Source organism: Rhinoderma darwinii, unplaced genomic scaffold (assembly GCF_050947455.1).
Source record: "Rhinoderma darwinii isolate aRhiDar2 unplaced genomic scaffold, aRhiDar2.hap1 Scaffold_444, whole genome shotgun sequence".
In the NCBI taxonomy this organism is placed as follows: domain Eukaryota; kingdom Metazoa; phylum Chordata; class Amphibia; order Anura; family Rhinodermatidae; genus Rhinoderma; species Rhinoderma darwinii.
The window spans coordinates 156,888-181,526 of record NW_027463895.1 but is presented as its reverse complement, the minus strand read 5'-3'; the positions used below and the strand labels follow the sequence as shown (position 1 = coordinate 181,526).

Sequence of the window (24,639 nt, the reverse complement as noted above, 5' to 3'; positions counted from 1 at the left end):
CCTCCCTTTTAGGTAAGTTAAAGAGCTGCACCTGAGCCAGCCACTGATTGATTGATTGATTGATTGATTGATTGATTGATTGATTGATTGATTGATGCAGCACAACAGTCAAATAGTGGAGTGGAGTAGGGGAACAGCAAACAGCCAATAAAGCAGCCCGCCCGCTCGCCTGCCCGCCACAATGGACCTACCTGTGTACACTAGATGGATGTGATGGAATGTACTGTCGTCCCTACATTTCAAGAAGAAGTAAGAATTGCAGTTGCAACAAAGCCTTGCTTGCCTACAAAGAGAGCAGCAATTTGGATTTGTTACTATGTTACCTAGAAGAATAACAAACTGTGCAAGGATGGAGGTTGTAGGAGCAAGGAGAAGTTGTCTGTAAAGTTGGTGGATGCCTATTTTCCATTTTGCAGTCCCTTGTCTCCCTCTTGTGGCCTCCTGGAGGCAACTAGCTGTGCAAAAAAAAGACAGCCTGGCGGCCGGCTGTTGCAGTGTTGCCCTCTCAGGCAACACTGAGTGACTGACTGAGCCTCACCGTCTTATATAAAGTTCAGACGGAACTTTGCACGTGTCATAGTGGAGCCCTCAGGATTCCAGAGCCAGCTTTCTGACATCATAATGGGGCCTCAGAGATAAAAGCCTGGGCCCAGGCAGTGTTGGTCAGTGCTGCTCAGCAGGCAGCACTGGACTGGACTGGATTACAGCTGATACAAGGTGTGAAGGAACAAGGGGTGGCTGTGGGCATGCACTTGCTGCCGCTGCCAGTGTTTATCTGCATGGCAGCAGGGCATTTGGGCGTTGCCAGGAAGGCGTTTTTATGTAGATTCCTCCTCTTTCAGCACTGCATTGTGGTGCAAGCAAAAGAAGCAAATCCTGTCTGGCTTCCTCTCCGGCCTTTATTCACCTCCCGTGTAGCTGTGAGTGTGTGAGCCTGCAGGGCCCCATGGAATTGCCTAGAAGTAGGCTGAATCGCTGCAAGGGCTGAACAGCAGTATCGGGCAGGCTCGGGCAACGCGCGGCCCGTTCGGGTTATCGCTTCTCGGCCTTTTGGCTAAGATCAAGTGTAGTATCTGTTCTTATCAGTTTAATATCTGATACGTCCCCTATCTGGGGACCATATATTAAATGGATTTTTAGAACAGGGAGATGGAAATAGAGCTTGCTCTGTCCACTCCACGCATTGACCTGGTATTGCAGTATTTCCAGGACCGGTGCACCCTTTCCTTATGTGTTGACTAAAAGCAGATTCCAAAAGTGTTTTTTGTCTTTGCTATTGTTTCTGTCTTTCTGAAGGGATCTCCCCTTTTAATCCCATTATTTCAACACCTGTTGGACAATGCATGAGTGATAATGAGCTCATTGATTAAATGCAATTAATGAATAGATTGCCACCTCTTGTTGTGTGTCGTCTGTGTTTCTGTGTTTCCGGCATTTCACATTGGAACACCTCATTCACCTTCCTTGTCTTCTCTCCGCCCTCCCTTTTAGGTAAGTTAAAGAGCTGCACCTGAGCCAGCCACTGATTGATTGATTGATTGATTGATTGATTGATGCAGCACAACAGTCAAATAGTGGAGTGGAGTAGGGGAACAGCAAACAGCCAATAAAGCAGCCCGCCCGCTCGCCTGCCCGCCACAATGGACCTACCTGTGTACACTAGATGGATGTGATGGAATGTACTGTCGTCCCTACATTTCAAGAAGAAGTAAGAATTGCAGTTGCAACAAAGCCTTGCTTGCCTACAAAGAGAGCAGCAATTTGGATTTGTTACTATGTTACCTAGAAGAATAACAAACTGTGCAAGGATGGAGGTTGTAGGAGCAAGGAGAAGTTGTCTGTAAAGTTGGTGGATGCCTATTTTCCATTTTGCAGTCCCTTGTCTCCCTTTTGTGGCCTCCTGGAGGCAACTAGCTGTGCAAAAAAAAGACAGCCTGGCGGCCGGCTGTTGCAGTGTTGCCCTCTCAGGCAACACTGAGTGACTGACTGAGCCTCACCGTCTTATATAAAGTTCAGACGGAACTTTGCACGTGTCATAGTGGAGCCCTCAGGATTCCAGAGCCAGCTTTCTGACATCATAATGGGGCCTCAGAGATAAAAGCCTGGGCCCAGGCAGTGTTGGTCAGTGCTGCTCAGCAGGCAGCACTGGACTGGACTGGATTACAGCTGATACAAGGTGTGAAGGAACAAGGGGTGGCTGTGGGCATGCACTTGCTGCCGCTGCCAGTGTTTATCTGCATGGCAGCAGGGCATTTGGGCGTTGCCAGGAAGGCGTTTTTATGTAGATTCCTCCTCTTTCAGCACTGCATTGTGGTGCAAGCAAAAGAAGCAAATCCTGTCTGGCTTCCTCTGCGGCCTTTATTCACCTCCCGTGTAGCTGTGAGTGTGTGAGCCTGCAGGGCCCCATGGAATTGCCTAGAAGTAGGCTGAATCGCTGCAAGGGCTGAACAGCAGTATCGGGCAGGCTCGGGCAACGCGCGGCCCGTTCGGGTTATCGCTTCTCGGCCTTTTGGCTAAGATCAAGTGTAGTATCTGTTCTTATCAGTTTAATATCTGATACGTCCCCTATCTGGGGACCATATATTAAATGGATTTTTAGAACAGGGAGATGGAAATAGAGCTTGCTCTGTCCACTCCACGCATTGACCTGGTATTGCAGTATTTCCAGGACCGGTGCACCCTTTCCTTATGTGTTGACTAAAAGCAGATTCCAAAAGTGTTTTTTGTCTTTGCTATTGTTTCTGTCTTTCTGAAGGGATCTCCCCTTTTAATCCCATTATTTCAACACCTGTTGGACAATGCATGAGTGATAATGAGCTCATTGATTAAATGCAATTAATGAATAGATTGCCACCTCTTGTTGTGTGTCGTCTGTGTTTCTGTGTTTCCGGCATTTCACATTGGAACACCTCATTCACCTTCCTTGTCTTCTCTCCGCCCTCCCTTTTAGGTAAGTTAAAGAGCTGCACCTGAGCCAGCCACTGATTGATTGATTGATTGATTGATTGATTGATTGATTGATTGATTGATTGATTGATTGATTGATTGATTGATGCAGCACAACAGTCAAATAGTGGAGTGGAGTAGGGGAACAGCAAACAGCCAATAAAGCAGCCCGCCCGCTCGCCTGCCCGCCACAATGGACCTACCTGTGTACACTAGATGGATGTGATGGAATGTACTGTCGTCCCTACATTTCAAGAAGAAGTAAGAATTGCAGTTGCAACAAAGCCTTGCTTGCCTACAAAGAGAGCAGCAATTTGGATTTGTTACTATGTTACCTAGAAGAATAACAAACTGTGCAAGGATGGAGGTTGTAGGAGCAAGGAGAAGTTGTCTGTAAAGTTGGTGGATGCCTATTTTCCATTTTGCAGTCCCTTGTCTCCCTTTTGTGGCCTCCTGGAGGCAACTAGCTGTGCAAAAAAAAGACAGCCTGGCGGCCGGCTGTTGCAGTGTTGCCCTCTCAGGCAACACTGAGTGACTGACTGAGCCTCACCGTCTTATATAAAGTTCAGACGGAACTTTGCACGTGTCATAGTGGAGCCCTCAGGATTCCAGAGCCAGCTTTCTGACATCATAATGGGGCCTCAGAGATAAAAGCCTGGGCCCAGGCAGTGTTGGTCAGTGCTGCTCAGCAGGCAGCACTGGACTGGACTGGATTACAGCTGATACAAGGTGTGAAGGAACAAGGGGTGGCTGTGGGCATGCACTTGCTGCCGCTGCCAGTGTTTATCTGCATGGCAGCAGGGCATTTGGGCGTTGCCAGGAAGGCGTTTTTATGTAGATTCCTCCTCTTTCAGCACTGCATTGTGGTGCAAGCAAAAGAAGCAAATCCTGTCTGGCTTCCTCTGCGGCCTTTATTCACCTCCCGTGTAGCTGTGAGTGTGTGAGCCTGCAGGGCCCCATGGAATTGCCTAGAAGTAGGCTGAATCGCTGCAAGGGCTGAACAGCAGTATCGGGCAGGCTCGGGCAACGCGCGGCCCGTTCGGGTTATCGCTTCTCGGCCTTTTGGCTAAGATCAAGTGTAGTATCTGTTCTTATCAGTTTAATATCTGATACGTCCCCTATCTGGGGACCATATATTAAATGGATTTTTAGAACAGGGAGATGGAAATAGAGCTTGCTCTGTCCACTCCACGCATTGACCTGGTATTGCAGTATTTCCAGGACCGGTGCACCCTTTCCTTATGTGTTGACTAAAAGCAGATTCCAAAAGTGTTTTTTGTCTTTGCTATTGTTTCTGTCTTTCTGAAGGGATCTCCCCTTTTAATCCCATTATTTCAACACCTGTTGGACAATGCATGAGTGATAATGAGCTCATTGATTAAATGCAATTAATGAATAGATTGCCACCTCTTGTTGTGTGTCGTCTGTGTTTCTGTGTTTCCGGCATTTCACATTGGAACACCTCATTCACCTTCCTTGTCTTCTCTCCGCCCTCCCTTTTAGGTAAGTTAAAGAGCTGCACCTGAGCCAGCCACTGATTGATTGATTGATTGATTGATTGATTGATTGATTGATTGATTGATTGATTGATGCAGCACAACAGTCAAATAGTGGAGTGGAGTAGGGGAACAGCAAACAGCCAATAAAGCAGCCCGCCCGCTCGCCTGCCCGCCACAATGGACCTACCTGTGTACACTAGATGGATGTGATGGAATGTACTGTCGTCCCTACATTTCAAGAAGAAGTAAGAATTGCAGTTGCAACAAAGCCTTGCTTGCCTACAAAGAGAGCAGCAATTTGGATTTGTTACTATGTTACCTAGAAGAATAACAAACTGTGCAAGGATGGAGGTTGTAGGAGCAAGGAGAAGTTGTCTGTAAAGTTGGTGGATGCCTATTTTCCATTTTGCAGTCCCTTGTCTCCCTCTTGTGGCCTCCTGGAGGCAACTAGCTGTGCAAAAAAAAGACAGCCTGGCGGCCGGCTGTTGCAGTGTTGCCCTCTCAGGCAACACTGAGTGACTGACTGAGCCTCACCGTCTTATATAAAGTTCAGACGGAACTTTGCACGTGTCATAGTGGAGCCCTCAGGATTCCAGAGCCAGCTTTCTGACATCATAATGGGGCCTCAGAGATAAAAGCCTGGGCCCAGGCAGTGTTGGTCAGTGCTGCTCAGCAGGCAGCACTGGACTGGACTGGATTACAGCTGATACAAGGTGTGAAGGAACAAGGGGTGGCTGTGGGCATGCACTTGCTGCCGCTGCCAGTGTTTATCTGCATGGCAGCAGGGCATTTGGGCGTTGCCAGGAAGGCGTTTTTATGTAGATTCCTCCTCTTTCAGCACTGCATTGTGGTGCAAGCAAAAGAAGCAAATCCTGTCTGGCTTCCTCTCCGGCCTTTATTCACCTCCCGTGTAGCTGTGAGTGTGTGAGCCTGCAGGGCCCCATGGAATTGCCTAGAAGTAGGCTGAATCGCTGCAAGGGCTGAACAGCAGTATCGGGCAGGCTCGGGCAACGCGCGGCCCGTTCGGGTTATCGCTTCTCGGCCTTTTGGCTAAGATCAAGTGTAGTATCTGTTCTTATCAGTTTAATATCTGATACGTCCCCTATCTGGGGACCATATATTAAATGGATTTTTAGAACAGGGAGATGGAAATAGAGCTTGCTCTGTCCACTCCACGCATTGACCTGGTATTGCAGTATTTCCAGGACCGGTGCACCCTTTCCTTATGTGTTGACTAAAAGCAGATTCCAAAAGTGTTTTTTGTCTTTGCTATTGTTTCTGTCTTTCTGAAGGGATCTCCCCTTTTAATCCCATTATTTCAACACCTGTTGGACAATGCATGAGTGATAATGAGCTCATTGATTAAATGCAATTAATGAATAGATTGCCACCTCTTGTTGTGTGTCGTCTGTGTTTCTGTGTTTCCGGCATTTCACATTGGAACACCTCATTCACCTTCCTTGTCTTCTCTCCGCCCTCCCTTTTAGGTAAGTTAAAGAGCTGCACCTGAGCCAGCCACTGATTGATTGATTGATTGATTGATTGATTGATTGATTGATTGATTGATTGATTGCAGCACAACAGTCAAATAGTGGAGTGGAGTAGGGGAACAGCAAACAGCCAATAAAGCAGCCCGCCCGCTCGCCTGCCCGCCACAATGGACCTACCTGTGTACACTAGATGGATGTGATGGAATGTACTGTCGTCCCTACATTTCAAGAAGAAGTAAGAATTGCAGTTGCAACAAAGCCTTGCTTGCCTACAAAGAGAGCAGCAATTTGGATTTGTTACTATGTTACCTAGAAGAATAACAAACTGTGCAAGGATGGAGGTTGTAGGAGCAAGGAGAAGTTGTCTGTAAAGTTGGTGGATGCCTATTTTCCATTTTGCAGTCCCTTGTCTCCCTCTTGTGGCCTCCTGGAGGCAACTAGCTGTGCAAAAAAAAGACAGCCTGGCGGCCGGCTGTTGCAGTGTTGCCCTCTCAGGCAACACTGAGTGACTGACTGAGCCTCACCGTCTTATATAAAGTTCAGACGGAACTTTGCACGTGTCATAGTGGAGCCCTCAGGATTCCAGAGCCAGCTTTCTGACATCATAATGGGGCCTCAGAGATAAAAGCCTGGGCCCAGGCAGTGTTGGTCAGTGCTGCTCAGCAGGCAGCACTGGACTGGACTGGATTACAGCTGATACAAGGTGTGAAGGAACAAGGGGTGGCTGTGGGCATGCACTTGCTGCCGCTGCCAGTGTTTATCTGCATGGCAGCAGGGCATTTGGGCGTTGCCAGGAAGGCGTTTTTATGTAGATTCCTCCTCTTTCAGCACTGCATTGTGGTGCAAGCAAAAGAAGCAAATCCTGTCTGGCTTCCTCTCCGGCCTTTATTCACCTCCCGTGTAGCTGTGAGTGTGTGAGCCTGCAGGGCCCCATGGAATTGCCTAGAAGTAGGCTGAATCGCTGCAAGGGCTGAACAGCAGTATCGGGCAGGCTCGGGCAACGCGCGGCCCGTTCGGGTTATCGCTTCTCGGCCTTTTGGCTAAGATCAAGTGTAGTATCTGTTCTTATCAGTTTAATATCTGATACGTCCCCTATCTGGGGACCATATATTAAATGGATTTTTAGAACAGGGAGATGGAAATAGAGCTTGCTCTGTCCACTCCACGCATTGACCTGGTATTGCAGTATTTCCAGGACCGGTGCACCCTTTCCTTATGTGTTGACTAAAAGCAGATTCCAAAAGTGTTTTTTGTCTTTGCTATTGTTTCTGTCTTTCTGAAGGGATCTCCCCTTTTAATCCCATTATTTCAACACCTGTTGGACAATGCATGAGTGATAATGAGCTCATTGATTAAATGCAATTAATGAATAGATTGCCACCTCTTGTTGTGTGTCGTCTGTGTTTCTGTGTTTCCGGCATTTCACATTGGAACACCTCATTCACCTTCCTTGTCTTCTCTCCGCCCTCCCTTTTAGGTAAGTTAAAGAGCTGCACCTGAGCCAGCCACTGATTGATTGATTGATTGATTGATTGATTGATTGATTGATTGATTGATTGATTGATTGATTGATGCAGCACAACAGTCAAATAGTGGAGTGGAGTAGGGGAACAGCAAACAGCCAATAAAGCAGCCCGCCCGCTCGCCTGCCCGCCACAATGGACCTACCTGTGTACACTAGATGGATGTGATGGAATGTACTGTCGTCCCTACATTTCAAGAAGAAGTAAGAATTGCAGTTGCAACAAAGCCTTGCTTGCCTACAAAGAGAGCAGCAATTTGGATTTGTTACTATGTTACCTAGAAGAATAACAAACTGTGCAAGGATGGAGGTTGTAGGAGCAAGGAGAAGTTGTCTGTAAAGTTGGTGGATGCCTATTTTCCATTTTGCAGTCCCTTGTCTCCCTCTTGTGGCCTCCTGGAGGCAACTAGCTGTGCAAAAAAAAGACAGCCTGGCGGCCGGCTGTTGCAGTGTTGCCCTCTCAGGCAACACTGAGTGACTGACTGAGCCTCACCGTCTTATATAAAGTTCAGACGGAACTTTGCACGTGTCATAGTGGAGCCCTCAGGATTCCAGAGCCAGCTTTCTGACATCATAATGGGGCCTCAGAGATAAAAGCCTGGGCCCAGGCAGTGTTGGTCAGTGCTGCTCAGCAGGCAGCACTGGACTGGACTGGATTACAGCTGATACAAGGTGTGAAGGAACAAGGGGTGGCTGTGGGCATGCACTTGCTGCCGCTGCCAGTGTTTATCTGCATGGCAGCAGGGCATTTGGGCGTTGCCAGGAAGGCGTTTTTATGTAGATTCCTCCTCTTTCAGCACTGCATTGTGGTGCAAGCAAAAGAAGCAAATCCTGTCTGGCTTCCTCTCCGGCCTTTATTCACCTCCCGTGTAGCTGTGAGTGTGTGAGCCTGCAGGGCCCCATGGAATTGCCTAGAAGTAGGCTGAATCGCTGCAAGGGCTGAACAGCAGTATCGGGCAGGCTCGGGCAACGCGCGGCCCGTTCGGGTTATCGCTTCTCGGCCTTTTGGCTAAGATCAAGTGTAGTATCTGTTCTTATCAGTTTAATATCTGATACGTCCCCTATCTGGGGACCATATATTAAATGGATTTTTAGAACAGGGAGATGGAAATAGAGCTTGCTCTGTCCACTCCACGCATTGACCTGGTATTGCAGTATTTCCAGGACCGGTGCACCCTTTCCTTATGTGTTGACTAAAAGCAGATTCCAAAAGTGTTTTTTGTCTTTGCTATTGTTTCTGTCTTTCTGAAGGGATCTCCCCTTTTAATCCCATTATTTCAACACCTGTTGGACAATGCATGAGTGATAATGAGCTCATTGATTAAATGCAATTAATGAATAGATTGCCACCTCTTGTTGTGTGTCGTCTGTGTTTCTGTGTTTCCGGCATTTCACATTGGAACACCTCATTCACCTTCCTTGTCTTCTCTCCGCCCTCCCTTTTAGGTAAGTTAAAGAGCTGCACCTGAGCCAGCCACTGATTGATTGATTGATTGATTGATTGATTGATTGATTGATGCAGCACAACAGTCAAATAGTGGAGTGGAGTAGGGGAACAGCAAACAGCCAATAAAGCAGCCCGCCCGCTCGCCTGCCCGCCACAATGGACCTACCTGTGTACACTAGATGGATGTGATGGAATGTACTGTCGTCCCTACATTTCAAGAAGAAGTAAGAATTGCAGTTGCAACAAAGCCTTGCTTGCCTACAAAGAGAGCAGCAATTTGGATTTGTTACTATGTTACCTAGAAGAATAACAAACTGTGCAAGGATGGAGGTTGTAGGAGCAAGGAGAAGTTGTCTGTAAAGTTGGTGGATGCCTATTTTCCATTTTGCAGTCCCTTGTCTCCCTCTTGTGGCCTCCTGGAGGCAACTAGCTGTGCAAAAAAAAGACAGCCTGGCGGCCGGCTGTTGCAGTGTTGCCCTCTCAGGCAACACTGAGTGACTGACTGAGCCTCACCGTCTTATATAAAGTTCAGACGGAACTTTGCACGTGTCATAGTGGAGCCCTCAGGATTCCAGAGCCAGCTTTCTGACATCATAATGGGGCCTCAGAGATAAAAGCCTGGGCCCAGGCAGTGTTGGTCAGTGCTGCTCAGCAGGCAGCACTGGACTGGACTGGATTACAGCTGATACAAGGTGTGAAGGAACAAGGGGTGGCTGTGGGCATGCACTTGCTGCCGCTGCCAGTGTTTATCTGCATGGCAGCAGGGCATTTGGGCGTTGCCAGGAAGGCGTTTTTATGTAGATTCCTCCTCTTTCAGCACTGCATTGTGGTGCAAGCAAAAGAAGCAAATCCTGTCTGGCTTCCTCTCCGGCCTTTATTCACCTCCCGTGTAGCTGTGAGTGTGTGAGCCTGCAGGGCCCCATGGAATTGCCTAGAAGTAGGCTGAATCGCTGCAAGGGCTGAACAGCAGTATCGGGCAGGCTCGGGCAACGCGCGGCCCGTTCGGGTTATCGCTTCTCGGCCTTTTGGCTAAGATCAAGTGTAGTATCTGTTCTTATCAGTTTAATATCTGATACGTCCCCTATCTGGGGACCATATATTAAATGGATTTTTAGAACAGGGAGATGGAAATAGAGCTTGCTCTGTCCACTCCACGCATTGACCTGGTATTGCAGTATTTCCAGGACCGGTGCACCCTTTCCTTATGTGTTGACTAAAAGCAGATTCCAAAAGTGTTTTTTGTCTTTGCTATTGTTTCTGTCTTTCTGAAGGGATCTCCCCTTTTAATCCCATTATTTCAACACCTGTTGGACAATGCATGAGTGATAATGAGCTCATTGATTAAATGCAATTAATGAATAGATTGCCACCTCTTGTTGTGTGTCGTCTGTGTTTCTGTGTTTCCGGCATTTCACATTGGAACACCTCATTCACCTTCCTTGTCTTCTCTCCGCCCTCCCTTTTAGGTAAGTTAAAGAGCTGCACCTGAGCCAGCCACTGATTGATTGATTGATTGATTGATTGATTGATTGATTGATTGATTGATGCAGCACAACAGTCAAATAGTGGAGTGGAGTAGGGGAACAGCAAACAGCCAATAAAGCAGCCCGCCCGCTCGCCTGCCCGCCACAATGGACCTACCTGTGTACACTAGATGGATGTGATGGAATGTACTGTCGTCCCTACATTTCAAGAAGAAGTAAGAATTGCAGTTGCAACAAAGCCTTGCTTGCCTACAAAGAGAGCAGCAATTTGGATTTGTTACTATGTTACCTAGAAGAATAACAAACTGTGCAAGGATGGAGGTTGTAGGAGCAAGGAGAAGTTGTCTGTAAAGTTGGTGGATGCCTATTTTCCATTTTGCAGTCCCTTGTCTCCCTCTTGTGGCCTCCTGGAGGCAACTAGCTGTGCAAAAAAAAGACAGCCTGGCGGCCGGCTGTTGCAGTGTTGCCCTCTCAGGCAACACTGAGTGACTGACTGAGCCTCACCGTCTTATATAAAGTTCAGACGGAACTTTGCACGTGTCATAGTGGAGCCCTCAGGATTCCAGAGCCAGCTTTCTGACATCATAATGGGGCCTCAGAGATAAAAGCCTGGGCCCAGGCAGTGTTGGTCAGTGCTGCTCAGCAGGCAGCACTGGACTGGACTGGATTACAGCTGATACAAGGTGTGAAGGAACAAGGGTTGGCTGTGGGCATGCACTTGCTGCCGCTGCCAGTGTTTATCTGCATGGCAGCAGGGCATTTGGGCGTTGCCAGGAAGGCGTTTTTATGTAGATTCCTCCTCTTTCAGCACTGCATTGTGGTGCAAGCAAAAGAAGCAAATCCTGTCTGGCTTCCTCTCCGGCCTTTATTCACCTCCCGTGTAGCTGTGAGTGTGTGAGCCTGCAGGGCCCCATGGAATTGCCTAGAAGTAGGCTGAATCGCTGCAAGGGCTGAACAGCAGTATCGGGCAGGCTCGGGCAACGCGCGGCCCGTTCGGGTTATCGCTTCTCGGCCTTTTGGCTAAGATCAAGTGTAGTATCTGTTCTTATCAGTTTAATATCTGATACGTCCCCTATCTGGGGACCATATATTAAATGGATTTTTAGAACAGGGAGATGGAAATAGAGCTTGCTCTGTCCACTCCACGCATTGACCTGGTATTGCAGTATTTCCAGGACCGGTGCACCCTTTCCTTATGTGTTGACTAAAAGCAGATTCCAAAAGTGTTTTTTGTCTTTGCTATTGTTTCTGTCTTTCTGAAGGGATCTCCCCTTTTAATCCCATTATTTCAACACCTGTTGGACAATGCATGAGTGATAATGAGCTCATTGATTAAATGCAATTAATGAATAGATTGCCACCTCTTGTTGTGTGTCGTCTGTGTTTCTGTGTTTCCGGCATTTCACATTGGAACACCTCATTCACCTTCCTTGTCTTCTCTCCGCCCTCCCTTTTAGGTAAGTTAAAGAGCTGCACCTGAGCCAGCCACTGATTGATTGATTGATTGATTGATTGATTGATTGATTGATTGATTGATTGATTGATGCAGCACAACAGTCAAATAGTGGAGTGGAGTAGGGGAACAGCAAACAGCCAATAAAGCAGCCCGCCCGCTCGCCTGCCCGCCACAATGGACCTACCTGTGTACACTAGATGGATGTGATGGAATGTACTGTCGTCCCTACATTTCAAGAAGAAGTAAGAATTGCAGTTGCAACAAAGCCTTGCTTGCCTACAAAGAGAGCAGCAATTTGGATTTGTTACTATGTTACCTAGAAGAATAACAAACTGTGCAAGGATGGAGGTTGTAGGAGCAAGGAGAAGTTGTCTGTAAAGTTGGTGGATGCCTATTTTCCATTTTGCAGTCCCTTGTCTCCCTCTTGTGGCCTCCTGGAGGCAACTAGCTGTGCAAAAAAAAGACAGCCTGGCGGCCGGCTGTTGCAGTGTTGCCCTCTCAGGCAACACTGAGTGACTGACTGAGCCTCACCGTCTTATATAAAGTTCAGACGGAACTTTGCACGTGTCATAGTGGAGCCCTCAGGATTCCAGAGCCAGCTTTCTGACATCATAATGGGGCCTCAGAGATAAAAGCCTGGGCCCAGGCAGTGTTGGTCAGTGCTGCTCAGCAGGCAGCACTGGACTGGACTGGATTACAGCTGATACAAGGTGTGAAGGAACAAGGGGTGGCTGTGGGCATGCACTTGCTGCCGCTGCCAGTGTTTATCTGCATGGCAGCAGGGCATTTGGGCGTTGCCAGGAAGGCGTTTTTATGTAGATTCCTCCTCTTTCAGCACTGCATTGTGGTGCAAGCAAAAGAAGCAAATCCTGTCTGGCTTCCTCTCCGGCCTTTATTCACCTCCCGTGTAGCTGTGAGTGTGTGAGCCTGCAGGGCCCCATGGAATTGCCTAGAAGTAGGCTGAATCGCTGCAAGGGCTGAACAGCAGTATCGGGCAGGCTCGGGCAACGCGCGGCCCGTTCGGGTTATCGCTTCTCGGCCTTTTGGCTAAGATCAAGTGTAGTATCTGTTCTTATCAGTTTAATATCTGATACGTCCCCTATCTGGGGACCATATATTAAATGGATTTTTAGAACAGGGAGATGGAAATAGAGCTTGCTCTGTCCACTCCACGCATTGACCTGGTATTGCAGTATTTCCAGGACCGGTGCACCCTTTCCTTATGTGTTGACTAAAAGCAGATTCCAAAAGTGTTTTTTGTCTTTGCTATTGTTTCTGTCTTTCTGAAGGGATCTCCCCTTTTAATCCCATTATTTCAACACCTGTTGGACAATGCATGAGTGATAATGAGCTCATTGATTAAATGCAATTAATGAATAGATTGCCACCTCTTGTTGTGTATCGTCTGTGTTTCTGTGTTTCCGGCATTTCACATTGGAACACCTCATTCACCTTCCTTGTCTTCTCTCCGCCCTCCCTTTTAGGTAAGTTAAAGAGCTGCACCTGAGCCAGCCACTGATTGATTGATTGATTGATTGATTGATTGATTGATTGATTGATTGATTGATTGATTGATGCAGCACAACAGTCAAATAGTGGAGTGGAGTAGGGGAACAGCAAACAGCCAATAAAGCAGCCCGCCCGCTCGCCTGCCCGCCACAATGGACCTACCTGTGTACACTAGATGGATGTGATGGAATGTACTGTCGTCCCTACATTTCAAGAAGAAGTAAGAATTGCAGTTGCAACAAAGCCTTGCTTGCCTACAAAGAGAGCAGCAATTTGGATTTGTTACTATGTTACCTAGAAGAATAACAAACTGTGCAAGGATGGAGGTTGTAGGAGCAAGGAGAAGTTGTCTGTAAAGTTGGTGGATGCCTATTTTCCATTTTGCAGTCCCTTGTCTCCCTCTTGTGGCCTCCTGGAGGCAACTAGCTGTGCAAAAAAAAGACAGCCTGGCGGCCGGCTGTTGCAGTGTTGCCCTCTCAGGCAACACTGAGTGACTGACTGAGCCTCACCGTCTTATATAAAGTTCAGACGGAACTTTGCACGTGTCATAGTGGAGCCCTCAGGATTCCAGAGCCAGCTTTCTGACATCATAATGGGGCCTCAGAGATAAAAGCCTGGGCCCAGGCAGTGTTGGTCAGTGCTGCTCAGCAGGCAGCACTGGACTGGACTGGATTACAGCTGATACAAGGTGTGAAGGAACAAGGGGTGGCTGTGGGCATGCACTTGCTGCCGCTGCCAGTGTTTATCTGCATGGCAGCAGGGCATTTGGGCGTTGCCAGGAAGGCGTTTTTATGTAGATTTACTCCTCTTTCAGCACTGCATTGTGGTGCAAGCAAAAGAAGCAAATCCTGTCTGGCTTCCTCTCCGGCCTTTATTCACCTCCCGTGTAGCTGTGAGTGTGTGAGCCTGCAGGGCCCCATGGAATTGCCTAGAAGTAGGCTGAATCGCTGCAAGGGCTGAACAGCAGTATCGGGCAGGCTCGGGCAACGCGCGGCCCGTTCGGGTTATCGCTTCTCGGCCTTTTGGCTAAGATCAAGTGTAGTATCTGTTCTTATCAGTTTAATATCTGATACGTCCCCTATCTGGGGACCATATATTAAATGGATTTTTAGAACAGGGAGATGGAAATAGAGCTTGCTCTGTCCACTCCACGCATTGACCTGGTATTGCAGTATTTCCAGGACCGGTGCACCCTTTCCTTATGTGTTGACTAAAAGCAGATTCCAAAAGTGTTTTTTGTCTTTGCTATTGTTTCTGTCTTTCTGAAGGGATCTCCCCTTTTAATCCCATTATTTCAACACCTGTTGGACAATGCATGAGTGATAATGAGCTCATTGATTAAATGCAATTAATGAATAGATTGCCACCTCTTGTTGTGTGTCGTCTGTGTTTCTGTGTTTCCGGCATTTCACATTGGAACACCTCATTCACCTTCCTTGTCTTCTCTCCGCCCTCCCTTTTAGGTAAGTTAAAGAGCTGCACCTGAGCCAGCCACTGATTGATTGATTGATTGATTGATTGATTGATTGATTGATTGATTGATTGATTGATTGATTGATTGATTGATGCAGCACAACAGTCAAATAGTGGAGTGGAGTAGGGGAACAGCAAACAGCCAATAAAGCAGCCCGCCCGCTCGCCTGCCCGCCACAATGGACCTACCTGTGTACACTAGATGGATGTGATGGAATGTACTGTCGTCCCTACATTTCAAGAAGAAGTAAGAATTGCAGTTGCAACAAAGCCTTGCTTGCCTACAAAGAGAGCAGCAATTTGGATTTGTTACTATGTTACCTAGAAGAATAACAAACTGTGCAAGGATGGAGGTTGTAGGAGCAAGGAGAAGTTGTCTGTAAAGTTGGTGGATGCCTATTTTCCATTTTGCAGTCCCTTGTCTCCCTCTTGTGGCCTCCTGGAGGCAACTAGCTGTGCAAAAAAAAGACAGCCTGGCGGCCGGCTGTTGCAGTGTTGCCCTCTCAGGCAACACTGAGTGACTGACTGAGCCTCACCGTCTTATATAAAGTTCAGACGGAACTTTGCACGTGTCATAGTGGAGCCCTCAGGATTCCAGAGCCAGCTTTCTGACATCATAATGGGGCCTCAGAGATAAAAGCCTGGGCCCAGGCAGTGTTGGTCAGTGCTGCTCAGCAGGCAGCACTGGACTGGACTGGATTACAGCTGATACAAGGTGTGAAGGAACAAGGGGTGGCTGTGGGCATGCACTTGCTGCCGCTGCCAGTGTTTATCTGCATGGCAGCAGGGCATTTGGGCGTTGCCAGGAAGGCGTTTTTATGTAGATTCCTCCTCTTTCAGCACTGCATTGTGGTGCAAGCAAAAGAAGCAAATCCTGTCTGGCTTCCTCTCCGGCCTTTATTCACCTCCCGTGTAGCTGTGAGTGTGTGAGCCTGCAGGGCCCCATGGAATTGCCTAGAAGTAGGCTGAATCGCTGCAAGGGCTGAACAGCAGTATCGGGCAGGCTCGGGCAACGCGCGGCCCGTTTGGGTTATCGCTTCTCGGCCTTTTGGCTAAGATCAAGTGTAGTATCTGTTCTTATCAGTTTAATATCTGATACGTCCCCTATCTGGGGACCATATATTAAATGGATTTTTAGAACAGGGAGATGGAAATAGAGCTTGCTCTGTCCACTCCACGCATTGACCTGGTATTGCAGTATTTCCAGGACCGGTGCACCCTTTCCTTATGTGTTGACTAAAAGCAGATTCCAAAAGTGTTTTTTGTCTTTGCTATTGTTTCTGTCTTTCTGAAGGGATCTCCCCTTTTAATCCCATTATTTCAACACCTGTTGGACAATGCATGAGTGATAATGAGCTCATTGATTAAATGCAATTAATGAATAGATTGCCACCTCTTGTTGTGTGTCGTCTGTGTGTCTGTGTTTCCGGCATTTCACATTGGAACACCTCATTCACCTTCCTTGTCTTCTCTCCGCCCTCCCTTTTAGGTAAGTTAAAGAGCTGCACCTGAGCCAGCCACTGATTGATTGATTGATTGATTGATTGATTGATTGATTGATTGATTGATTGATGCAGCACAACAGTCAAATAGTGGAGTGGAGTAGGGGAACAGCAAACAGCCAATAAAGCAGCCCGCCCGCTCGCCTGCCCGCCACAATGGACCTACCTGTGTACACTAGATGGATGTGATGGAATGTACTGTCGTCCCTACATTTCAAGAAGAAGTAAGAATTGCAGTTGCAACAAAGCCTTGCTTGCCTACAAAGAGAGCAGCAATTTGGATTTGTTACTATGTTACCTAGAAGAATAACAAACTGTGCAAGGATGGAGGTTGTAGGAGCAAGGAGAAGTTGTCTGTAAAGTTGGTGGATGCCTATTTTCCATTTTGCAGTCCCTTGTCTCCCTCTTGTGGCCTCCTGGAGGCAACTAGCTGTGCAAAAAAAAGACAGCCTGGCGGCCGGCTGTTGCAGTGTTGCCCTCTCAGGCAACACTGAGTGACTGACTGAGCCTCACCGTCTTATATAAAGTTCAGACGGAACTTTGCACGTGTCATAGTGGAGCCCTCAGGATTCCAGAGCCAGCTTTCTGACATCATAATGGGGCCTCAGAGATAAAAGCCTGGGCCCAGGCAGTGTTGGTCAGTGCTGCTCAGCAGGCAGCACTGGACTGGACTGGATTACAGCTGATACAAGGTGTGAAGGAACAAGGGGTGGCTGTGGGCATGCACTTGCTGCCGCTGCCAGTGTTTATCTGTATGGCAGCAGGGCATTTGGGCGTTGCCAGGAAGGCGTTTTTATGTAGATTCCTCCTCTTTCAGCACTGCATTGTGGTGCAAGCAAAAGAAGCAAATCCTGTCTGGCTTCCTCTCCGGCCTTTATTCACCTCCCGTGTAGCTGTGAGTGTGTGAGCCTGCAGGGCCCCATGGAATTGCCTAGAAGTAGGCTGAATCGCTGCAAGGGCTGAACAGCAGTATCGGGCAGGCTCGGGCAACGCGCGGCCCGTTTGGGTTATCGCTTCTCGGCCTTTTGGCTAAGATCAAGTGTAGTATCTGTTCTTATCAGTTTAATATCTGATACGTCCCCTATCTGGGGACCATATATTAAATGGATTTTTAGAACAGGGAGATGGAAATAGAGCTTGCTCTGTCCACTCCACGCATTGACCTGGTATTGCAGTATTTCCAGGACCGGTGCACCCTTTCCTTATGTGTTGACTAAAAGCAGATTCCAAAAGTGTTTTTTGTCTTTGCTATTGTTTCTGTCTTTCTGAAGGGATCTCCCCTTTTAATCCCATTATTTCAACACCTGTTGGACAATGCATGAGTGATAATGAGCTCATTGATTAAATGCAATTAATGAATAGATTGCCACCTCTTGTTGTGTGTCGTCTGTGTTTCTGTGTTTCCGGCATTTCACATTGGAACACCTCATTCACCTTCCTTGTCTTCTCTCCGCCCTCCCTTTTAGGTAAGTTAAAGAGCTGCACCTGAGCCAGCCACTGATTGATTGATTGATTGATTGATTGATTGATTGATTGATTGATTGATTGATTGATTGATTGATTGATTGATTGATGCAGCACAACAGTCAAATAGTGGAGTGGAGTAGGGGAACAGCAAACAGCCAATAAAGCAGCCCGCCCGCTCGCCTGCCCGCCACAATGGACCTACCTGTGTACACTAGATGGATGTGATGGAATGTACTGTCGTCCCTACATTTCAAGAAGAAGTAAGAATTGCAGTTGCAACAAAGCCTTGCTTGCCTACAAAGAGAGCAGCAATTTGGATTTGTTACTATGTTACCTAGAAGAATAACAAACTGTGCAAGGATGGAGGTTGTAGGAGCAAGGAGAAGTTGTCTGTAAAGTTGGTGGATGCCTATTTTCCATTTTGCAGTCCCTTGTCTCCCTCTTGTGGCCTCCTGGAGGCAACTAGCTGTGCAAAAAAAAGACAGCCTGGCGGCCGGCTGTTGCAGTGTTGCCCTCTCAGGCAACACTGAGTGACTGACTGAGCCTCACCGTCTTATATAAAGTTCAGACGGAACTTTGCACGTGTCATAGTGGAGCCCTCAGGATTCCAGAGCCAGCTTTCTGACATCATAATGGGGCCTCAGAGATAAAAGCCTGGGCCCAGGCAGTGTTGGTCAGTGCTGCTCAGCAGGCAGCACTGGACTGGACTGGATTACAGCTGATACAAGGTGTGAAGGAACAAGGGGTGGCTGTGGGCATGCACTTGCTGCCGCTGCCAGTGTTTATCTGCATGGCAGCAGGGCATTTGGGCGTTGCCAGGAAGGCGTTTTTATGTAGATTCCTCCTCTTTCAGCACTGCATTGTGGTGCAAGCAAAAGAAGCAAATCCTGTCTGGCTTCCTCTCCGGCCTTTATTCACCTCCCGTGTAGCTGTGAGTGTGTGAGCCTGCAGGGCCCCATGGAATTGCCTAGAAGTAGGCTGAATCGCTGCAAGGGCTGAACAGCAGTATCGGGCAGGCTCGGGCAACGCGCGGCCCGTTCGGGTTATCGCTTCTCGGCCTTTTGGCTAAGATCAAGTGTAGTATCTGTTCTTATCAGTTTAATATCTGATACGTCCCCTATCTGGGGACCATATATTAAATGGATTTTTAGAACAGGGAGATGGAAATAGAGCTTGCTCTGTCCACTCCACGCATTGACCTGGTATTGCAGTATTTCCAGGACCGGTGCACCCTTTCCTTATGTGTTGACTAAAAGCAGATTCCAAAAGTGTTTTTTGTCTTTGCTATTGTTTCTGTCTTTCTGAAGGGATCTCCCCTTTTAATCCCATTATTTCAACACCTGTTGGACAATGCATGAGTGATAATGAGCTCATTGATTAAATGCAATTAATGAATAGATTGCCACCTCTTGTTGTGTGTCGTCTGTGTTTCTGTGTTTCCGGCATTTCACATTGGAACACCTCATTCACCTTCCTTGTCTTCTCTCCGCCCTCCCTTTTAGGTAAGTTAAAGAGCTGCACCTGAGCCAGCCACTGATTGATTGATTGATTGATTGATTGATTGATTGATTGATTGATTGATGCAGCACAACAGTCAAATAGTGGAGTGGAGTAGGGGAACAGCAAACAGCCAATAAAGCAGCCCGCCCGCTCGCCTGCCCGCCACAATGGACCTACCTGTGTACACTAGATGGATGTGATGGAATGTACTGTCGTCCCTACATTTCAAGAAGAAGTAAGAATTGCAGTTGCAACAAAGCCTTGCTTGCCTACAAAGAGAGCAGCAATTTGGATTTGTTACTATGTTACCTAGAAGAATAACAAACTGTGCAAGGATGGAGGTTGTAGGAGCAAGGAGAAGTTGTCTGTAAAGTTGGTGGATGCCTATTTTCCATTTTGCAGTCCCTTGTCTCCCTCTTGTGGCCTCCTGGAGGCAACTAGCTGTGCAAAAAAAAGACAGCCTGGTGGCCGGCTGTTGCAGTGTTGCCCTCTCAGGCAACACTGAGTGACTGACTGAGCCTCACCGTCTTATATAAAGTTCAGACGGAACTTTGCACGTGTCATAGTGGAGCCCTCAGGATTCCAGAGCCAGCTTTCTGACATCATAATGGGGCCTCAGAGATAAAAGCCTGGGCCCAGGCAGTGTTGGTCAGTGCTGCTCAGCAGGCAGCACTGGACTGGACTGGATTACAGCTGATACAAGGTGTGAAGGAACAAGGGGTGGCTGTGGGCATGCACTTGCTGCCGCTGCCAGTGTTTATCTGCATGGCAGCAGGGCATTTGGGCGTTGCCAGGAAGGCGTTTTTATGTAGATTCCTCCTCTTTCAGCACTGCATTGTGGTGCAAGCAAAAGAAGCAAATCCTGTCTGGCTTCCTCTCCGGCCTTTATTCACCTCCCGTGTAGCTGTGAGTGTGTGAGCCTGCAGGGCCCCATGGATTTGCCTAGAAGTAGGCTGAATCGCTGCAAGGGCTGAACAGCAGTATCGGGCAGGCTCGGGCAACGCGCGGCACGTTCGGGTTATCGCTTCTCGGCCTTTTGGCTAAGATCAAGTGTAGTATCTGTTCTTATCAGTTTAATATCTGATACGTCCCCTATCTGGGGACCATATATTAAATGGATTTTTAGAACAGGGAGATGGAAATAGAGCTTGCTCTGTCCACTCCACGCATTGACCTGGTATTGCAGTATTTCCAGGACCGGTGCACCCTTTCCTTATGTGTTGACTAAAAGCAGATTCCAAAAGTGTTTTTTGTCTTTGCTATTGTTTCTGTCTTTCTGAAGGGATCTCCCCTTTTAATCCCATTATTTCAACACCTGTTGGACAATGCATGAGTGATAATGAGCTCATTGATTAAATGCAATTAATGAATAGATTGCCACCTCTTGTTGTGTGTCGTCTGTGTTTCTGTGTTTCCGGCATTTCACATTGGAACACCTCATTCACCTTCCTTGTCTTCTCTCCGCCCTCCCTTTTAGGTAAGTTAAAGAGCTGCACCTGAGCCAGCCACTGATTGATTGATTGATTGATTGATTGATTGATTGATTGATTGATTGATTGATTGATTGATTGATTGATTGATTGATTGATTGATGCAGCACAACAGTCAAATAGTGGAGTGGAGTAGGGGAACAGCAAACAGCCAATAAAGCAGCCCGCCCGCTCGCCTGCCCGCCACAATGGACCTACCTGTGTACACTAGATGGATGTGATGGAATGTACTGTCGTCCCTACATTTCAAGAAGAAGTAAGAATTGCAGTTGCAACAAAGCCTTGCTTGCCTACAAAGAGAGCAGCAATTTGGATTTGTTACTATGTTACCTAGAAGAATAACAAACTGTGCAAGGATGGAGGTTGTAGGAGCAAGGAGAAGTTGTCTGTAAAGTTGGTGGATGCCTATTTTCCATTTTGCAGTCCCTTGTCTCCCTCTTGTGGCCTCCTGGAGGCAACTAGCTGTGCAAAAAAAAGACAGCCTGGCGGCCGGCTGTTGCAGTGTTGCCCTCTCAGGCAACACTGAGTGACTGACTGAGCCTCACCGTCTTATATAAAGTTCAGACGGAACTTTGCACGTGTCATAGTGGAGCCCTCAGGATTCCAGAGCCAGCTTTCTGACATCATAATGGGGCCTCAGAGATAAAAGCCTGGGCCCAGGCAGTGTTGGTCAGTGCTGCTCAGCAGGCAGCACTGGACTGGACTGGATTACAGCTGATACAAGGTGTGAAGGAACAAGGGGTGGCTGTGGGCATGCACTTGCTGCCGCTGCCAGTGTTTATCTGCATGGCAGCAGGGCATTTGGGCGTTGCCAGGAAGGCGTTTTTATGTAGATTCCTCCTCTTTCAGCACTGCATTGTGGTGCAAGCAAAAGAAGCAAATCCTGTCTGGCTTCCTCTCCGGCCTTTATTCACCTCCCGTGTAGCTGTGAGTGTGTGAGCCTGCAGGGCCCCATGGAATTGCCTAGAAGTAGGCTGAATCGCTGCAAGGGCTGAACAGCAGTATCGGGCAGGCTCGGGCAACGCGCGGCCCGTTCGGGTTATCGCTTCTCGGCCTTTTGGCTAAGATCAAGTGTAGTATCTGTTCTTATCAGTTTAATATCTGATACGTCCCCTATCTGGGGACCATATATTAAATGGATTTTTAGAACAGGGAGATGGAAATAGAGCTTGCTCTGTCCACTCCACGCATTGACCTGGTATTGCAGTATTTCCAGGACCGGTGCACCCTTTCCTTATGTGTTGACTAAAAGCAGATTCCAAAAGTGTTTTTTGTCTTTGCTATTGTTTCTGTCTTTCTGAAGGGATCTCCCCTTTTAATCCCATTATTTCAACACCTGTTGGACAATGCATGAGTGATAATGAGCTCATTGATTAAATGCAATTAATGAATAGATTGCCACCTCTTGTTGTGTGTCGTCTGTGTTTCTGTGTTTCCGGCATTTCACATTGGAACACCTCATTCACCTTCCTTGTCTTCTCTCCGCCCTCCCTTTTAGGTAAGTTAAAGAGCTGCACCTGAGCCAGCCACTGATTGATTGATTGATTGATTGATTGATTGATTGATTGATTGATTGATTGATGCAGCACAACAGTCAAATAGTGGAGTGGAGTAGGGGAACAGCAAACAGCCAATAAAGCAGCCCGCCCGCTCGCCTGCCCGCCACAATGGACCTACCTGTGTACACTAGATGGATGTGATGGAATGTACTGTCGTCCCTACATTTCAAGAAGAAGTAAGAATTGCAGTTGCAACAAAGCCTTGCTTGCCTACAAAGAGAGCAGCAATTTGGATTTGTTACTATGTTACCTAGAAGAATAACAAACTGTGCAAGGATGGAGGTTGTAGGAGCAAGGAGAAGTTGTCTGTAAAGTTGGTGGATGCCTATTTTCCATTTTGCAGTCCCTTGTCTCCCTCTTGTGGCCTCCTGGAGGCAACTAGCTGTGCAAAAAAAAGACAGCCTGGCGGCCGGCTGTTGCAGTGTTGCCCTCTCAGGCAACACTGAGTGACTGACTGAGCCTCACCGTCTTATATAAAGTTCAGACGGAACTTTGCACGTGTCATAGTGGAGCCCTCAGGATTCCAGAGCCAGCTTTCTGACATCATAATGGGGCCTCAGAGATAAAAGCCTGGGCCCAGGCAGTGTTGGTCAGTGCTGCTCAGCAGGCAGCACTGGACTGGACTGGATTACAGCTGATACAAGGTGTGAAGGAACAAGGGGTGGCTGTGGGCATGCACTTGCTGCCGCTGCCAGTGTTTATCTGCATGGCAGCAGGGCATTTGGGCGTTGCCAGGAAGGCGTTTTTATGTAGATTCCTCCTCTTTCAGCACTGCATTGTGGTGCAAGCAAAAGAAGCAAATCCTGTCTGGCTTCCTCTCCGGCCTTTATTCACCTCCCGTGTAGCTGTGAGTGTGTGAGCATGGAATTGCCTAGAAGTAGGCTGAATCGCTGCAAGGGCTGAACAGCAGTATCGGGCAGGCTCGGGCAACGCGCGGCCCGTTCGGGTTATCGCTTCTCGGCCTTTTGGCTAAGATCAAGTGTAGTATCTGTTCTTATCAGTTTAATATCTGATACGTCCCCTATCTGGGGACCATATATTAAATGGATTTTTAGAACAGGGAGATGGAAATAGAGCTTGCTCTGTCCACTCCACGCATTGACCTGGTATTGCAGTATTTCCAGGACCGGTGCACCCTTTCCTTATGTGTTGACTAAAAGCAGATTCCAAAAGTGTTTTTTGTCTTTGCTATTGTTTCTGTCTTTCTGAAGGGATCTCCCCTTTTAATCCCATTATTTCAACACCTGTTGGACAATGCATGAGTGATAATGAGCTCATTGATTAAATGCAATTAATGAATAGATTGCCACCTCTTGTTGTGTGTCGTCTGTGTTTCTGTGTTTCCGGCATTTCACATTGGAACACCTCATTCACCTTCCTTGTCTTCTCTCCGCCCTCCCTTTTAGGTAAGTTAAAGAGCTGCACCTGAGCCAGCCACTGATTGATTGATTGATTGATTGATTGATTGATTGATTGATTGATTGATGCAGCACAACAGTCAAATAGTGGAGTGGAGTAGGGGAACAGCAAACAGCCAATAAAGCAGCCCGCCCGCTCGCCTGCCCGCCACAATGGACCTACCTGTGTACACTAGATGGATGTGATGGAATGTACTGTCGTCCCTACATTTCAAGAAGAAGTAAGAATTGCAGTTGCAACAAAGCCTTGCTTGCCTACAAAGAGAGCAGCAATTTGGATTTGTTACTATGTTACCTAGAAGAATAACAAACTGTGCAAGGATGGAGGTTGTAGGAGCAAGGAGAAGTTGTCTGTAAAGTTGGTGGATGCCTATTTTCCATTTTGCAGTCCCTTGTCTCCCTCTTGTGGCCTCCTGGAGGCAACTAGCTGTGCAAAAAAAAGACAGCCTGGCGGCCGGCTGTTGCAGTGTTGCCCTCTCAGGCAACACTGAGTGACTGACTGAGCCTCACCGTCTTATATAAAGTTCAGACGGAACTTTGCACGTGTCATAGTGGAGCCCTCAGGATTCCAGAGCCAGCTTTCTGACATCATAATGGGGCCTCAGAGATAAAAGCCTGGGCCCAGGCAGTGTTGGTCAGTGCTGCTCAGCAGGCAGCACTGGACTGGACTGGATTACAGCTGATACAAGGTGTGAAGGAACAAGGGGTGGCTGTGGGCATGCACTTGCTGCCGCTGCCAGTGTTTATCTGCATGGCAGCAGGGCATTTGGGCGTTGCCAGGAAGGCGTTTTTATGTAGATTCCTCCTCTTTCAGCACTGCATTGTGGTGCAAGCAAAAGAAGCAAATCCTGTCTGGCTTCCTCTCCGGCCTTTATTC

General features: G+C 47.7%; 16 non-coding genes across 16 annotated transcripts; all 16 read left to right on the top strand.

Annotated features, from left to right (window-relative positions):
* The first annotated feature begins 1,034 nt into the window (after positions 1–1,034).
* On the top strand, positions 1,035–1,225 carry LOC142715532 (U2 spliceosomal RNA). Its single transcript, XR_012870895.1, has one exon. It is a non-coding gene; the product is annotated as a U2 spliceosomal RNA (small nuclear RNA).
* A 1,268-nt stretch (positions 1,226–2,493) lies between these two features.
* LOC142715531 (U2 spliceosomal RNA) lies at positions 2,494–2,684 on the top strand. Its single transcript, XR_012870894.1, has one exon. It is a non-coding gene; the product is annotated as a U2 spliceosomal RNA (small nuclear RNA).
* A 1,308-nt stretch (positions 2,685–3,992) lies between these two features.
* On the top strand, positions 3,993–4,183 carry LOC142715530 (U2 spliceosomal RNA). The gene has a single exon (XR_012870893.1). It is a non-coding gene; the product is annotated as a U2 spliceosomal RNA (small nuclear RNA).
* A 1,292-nt stretch (positions 4,184–5,475) lies between these two features.
* LOC142715529 (U2 spliceosomal RNA) lies at positions 5,476–5,666 on the top strand. Its single transcript, XR_012870892.1, has one exon. It is a non-coding gene; the product is annotated as a U2 spliceosomal RNA (small nuclear RNA).
* Positions 5,667–6,955: 1,289 nt separating this feature from the next.
* On the top strand, positions 6,956–7,146 carry LOC142715528 (U2 spliceosomal RNA). Its single transcript, XR_012870891.1, has one exon. It is a non-coding gene; the product is annotated as a U2 spliceosomal RNA (small nuclear RNA).
* Positions 7,147–8,446: 1,300 nt separating this feature from the next.
* LOC142715525 (U2 spliceosomal RNA) lies at positions 8,447–8,637 on the top strand. Its single transcript, XR_012870889.1, has one exon. It is a non-coding gene; the product is annotated as a U2 spliceosomal RNA (small nuclear RNA).
* A 1,276-nt stretch (positions 8,638–9,913) lies between these two features.
* On the top strand, positions 9,914–10,104 carry LOC142715524 (U2 spliceosomal RNA). Its single transcript, XR_012870888.1, has one exon. It is a non-coding gene; the product is annotated as a U2 spliceosomal RNA (small nuclear RNA).
* Positions 10,105–11,388: 1,284 nt separating this feature from the next.
* On the top strand, positions 11,389–11,579 carry LOC142715523 (U2 spliceosomal RNA). Its single transcript, XR_012870887.1, has one exon. It is a non-coding gene; the product is annotated as a U2 spliceosomal RNA (small nuclear RNA).
* A 1,292-nt stretch (positions 11,580–12,871) lies between these two features.
* LOC142715522 (U2 spliceosomal RNA) lies at positions 12,872–13,062 on the top strand. Its single transcript, XR_012870886.1, has one exon. It is a non-coding gene; the product is annotated as a U2 spliceosomal RNA (small nuclear RNA).
* A 1,297-nt stretch (positions 13,063–14,359) lies between these two features.
* On the top strand, positions 14,360–14,550 carry LOC142715521 (U2 spliceosomal RNA). Its single transcript, XR_012870885.1, has one exon. It is a non-coding gene; the product is annotated as a U2 spliceosomal RNA (small nuclear RNA).
* A 1,308-nt stretch (positions 14,551–15,858) lies between these two features.
* LOC142715520 (U2 spliceosomal RNA) lies at positions 15,859–16,049 on the top strand. Its single transcript, XR_012870884.1, has one exon. It is a non-coding gene; the product is annotated as a U2 spliceosomal RNA (small nuclear RNA).
* Positions 16,050–17,337: 1,288 nt separating this feature from the next.
* On the top strand, positions 17,338–17,528 carry LOC142715519 (U2 spliceosomal RNA). The gene has a single exon (XR_012870883.1). It is a non-coding gene; the product is annotated as a U2 spliceosomal RNA (small nuclear RNA).
* Positions 17,529–18,840: 1,312 nt separating this feature from the next.
* Positions 18,841–19,031, top strand: LOC142715518 (U2 spliceosomal RNA). The gene has a single exon (XR_012870882.1). It is a non-coding gene; the product is annotated as a U2 spliceosomal RNA (small nuclear RNA).
* Positions 19,032–20,315: 1,284 nt separating this feature from the next.
* LOC142715517 (U2 spliceosomal RNA) lies at positions 20,316–20,506 on the top strand. Its single transcript, XR_012870881.1, has one exon. It is a non-coding gene; the product is annotated as a U2 spliceosomal RNA (small nuclear RNA).
* A 1,320-nt stretch (positions 20,507–21,826) lies between these two features.
* Positions 21,827–22,017, top strand: LOC142715516 (U2 spliceosomal RNA). The gene has a single exon (XR_012870880.1). It is a non-coding gene; the product is annotated as a U2 spliceosomal RNA (small nuclear RNA).
* A 1,276-nt stretch (positions 22,018–23,293) lies between these two features.
* LOC142715513 (U2 spliceosomal RNA) lies at positions 23,294–23,484 on the top strand. The gene has a single exon (XR_012870878.1). It is a non-coding gene; the product is annotated as a U2 spliceosomal RNA (small nuclear RNA).
* Positions 23,485–24,639: the final 1,155 nt, after the last annotated feature.